The sequence below is a fragment of the Impatiens glandulifera genome, chromosome 1 (assembly GCF_907164915.1).
Source record: "Impatiens glandulifera chromosome 1, dImpGla2.1, whole genome shotgun sequence".
Classification (NCBI taxonomy): domain Eukaryota; kingdom Viridiplantae; phylum Streptophyta; class Magnoliopsida; order Ericales; family Balsaminaceae; genus Impatiens; species Impatiens glandulifera.
In genome coordinates this window covers 82,351,587-82,354,511 of record NC_061862.1, presented here as the reverse complement: position 1 = coordinate 82,354,511, position 2,925 = coordinate 82,351,587, and the positions used below count along the sequence as shown (strand labels likewise).

General features: G+C 32.1%; 1 pseudogene; it reads left to right on the top strand.

The window, feature by feature from the left end:
• Positions 1-483: 483 nt before the first annotated feature.
• On the top strand, positions 484-2,057 carry LOC124934326 (annotated as a pseudogene).
• Positions 2,058-2,925: the final 868 nt, after the last annotated feature.

Genomic DNA, 2,925 nt, shown 5'->3' with positions numbered 1-2,925 from the left:
CATATGGGTCCAAAAAGAGTGGATAATTTTTTATTTCCTAAGGATAGTAACAATAGACATTTTGATTCATCGCATTATACACGAATAATAGCAAATGGACAAATATTTGATAGACTATTACTTGTATATTCTATTTCATTAGATGTAATATTTTGCTTTTGTTGTAAGTTATTCAAGACTAACAAATGATCAGTAGAATGGGGAATTTGGGTAATGACGGATACAAAGACTGACATAATATACATAGAAGTCTTAAACATTATAAAGTTAGTAGGGATCATATGGATTGCATGTTTGCTTGGATTGAAATAAAAAAAAAGATGTAAAAAAATCAAACAATTGATGACAATATGCAACTTCAAATCAACAAAGAAATACAACATTATAGGCAAGTGTTAACAAGAATAGTCTCTACTGTGAAAAAACTTGCCAAAAATATTTTGGCCTTCCAAGGAAATGATGAGAAACTTTATGTCAAGAAAAATGGACTATTTTTTGCAAATAATAGAAATGGTTGCTGAGTTTGATCCAGTGGTGATGGAGGAACATATTCGACGTTGTGAAGCAAGGGAATCACAATATACATATTTAAGTTCCAAAATTCAAAATGAGTTGAAAGATACTTTGGAAAACGAAGTGAAAAGGGCAATCATTGCAAAAGTTAAACATGCAAAATATTTTTCAGTAATACTTTATTGTACTCCAGATGCAATTCATCAAGAACAAATGTCTCTAGTGCTACGATGTGTGGATGATTCGACAGACACAAAAAGTAGAAGAATATTGGGTTGAGTTTTTGAAGGTGGATGACACATCATGTCTTGGGTTATAAAGTGAACTTCTGAATGTGTTAAATAGAGTTGGATTTGACATTGATGACGTAAGAGAACATGGGTACGATAATGAGTTTAACATGAGAGGAAGGCACAAATGTGTAAAAAAAAGATTGCTTGAAATAAATTCCAGAGCTTTTTACACACTATGTGGTTGTCATAGTCTTAATTTGACATTAGTTGATATGGTGGAATGTTGTCCTAAAGCCAAGTCCTTCTTTAGAGTGATGCAACGCATCTATACATTGTTCTCTTCCTCTACAAAGAGATGAGATTTTTTTTAAGATAAGGTGTCTAGTTTAACTATTAAGTCATTGTCACATACCCGTAGGGAAAGTCATACTAAGAGTGTAAAAGCTATAAAAGAGCAAATTGTACATATAAGAGATGTTTACTTGACTTGGCATAAATTGCTAAAGATTTTAAAATAAAAAGTGATGTTGAGACCTTAGCATTATATGATCTTGAGAGTTTTGAGTTCTTGCTTGGAATGGTAATATGGTATAACTTGTTACACGTAATAAATATGGTGAGTAAATTTATCCAATCTGAAGATATGGATATTGATATTACAATCAACCTCTTACAAGGACTTGATCAATTTCTTGATGAGTTTAGAGAAGAGGAATTTTCTAGTGCCATGAATGAAGCTATACAAATGGCAAGTGAAATGGGTATTGAACCTAAATTTCGAGAAAAAAGCATCATTCTAAGAATTTTTTTTGATGAAAATGACAATAATGATGTGACACATGTTGGGTTTTGGGCTCATATTTAATTAAAGTTTATATATTATAATTGGGCTTTAAGCCTTTATTGGGCTTATGAGTAGTAGTTTAGTCTTTTGGCTTTTGATGTACTCCTATAAATAGAGACATTGTAACCTAGGGTTACTTGGACCATTATTCCATGGAATATCAATAGAATGGACGACTCTCCGAGGATGTAGGCATTATTTGCCGAACCTCGTTATATCTTGTGTTCTTTATTATTCTTTACCACATTATCTTTATATCTTCTTTTATCGTGTGTTTAGATTAGATCGTTTCTCAACAAGTGGTATCAGAGCATGTTTTGAGAATGTTTAACCTAATCTATTTATGAAGATATGATAGAAACCCTAACCACCATTGAAGAAGTTGTTGGATATTTGTCCTTTGGTTGAAGATGGCTATTGGAGAAACGACATTGGTTGTAGAAGAATTAGCCGCTGTGAAGATTTGAGTCGAAATCTTCAAGTGCTAAGGAGATGTCAATGGTCGTTAAAATATTTCTTAGTTCTGGGTGACAAGGTTTGAGATGAAGACAATGGTCTTTTATTCTTCTCGAAGGCGCCAATGGGTGCAGGTGACGAAAAGTCGTCGTGTAGGCAACCACACCAGAATGAAGAAGATGAGGTATATTCTTTTGACTTATTTTAATTTGGGACATATGGTCTATTAAAATATAAAAAGGGGAAAAATATATATCTCAATATATATTCCATATATATCTCCATATATATTCCATATATATCTCTATATATATTCCATATAAATAGATATTATATTATGATATAATATAATATATATAGAGAAGCCAAGAATCTTTGAAGCGGTCAACAACTAAGACTTTTTCAGCTAAGACTTTTTATTTAAGTCTCGTTTGATTTTATAAAATAGGTTTAAGACCTATTTGTTCCAATTTTCACAAGTAAAGCCTTGTTTGATTTTAATCAAACTCTCAAAGCTTTGTATGCTTTGATCTTAGATTTGTATTGAGACTTGTTTGACTTGGATTTCTCAAATATGGAGATTTGTGATTTATCTTCTAAGAGATTTGATATTCGTCAATATGGAGATTGAAAATTGGAGTTGAAAAAGAAGGTGGAGTACTTATTCGATGTTACAGATTATAGAAGACAATTGATGCAACATGTAAAGGGTTTTCTGATTAAAGTAGGTGACTTTAATGTTTGTTTGCAAGAGTGTATTTTGATATGTGTGTTTAAGGGTCGGATTTGGATTTGCATCAACCTTATGAGTAGGTTTTGATTGACAATTCCGGTAAGTGCTGGTGCGAAGTTGTCAAGTGGGTATTGATGCCTCAAGGG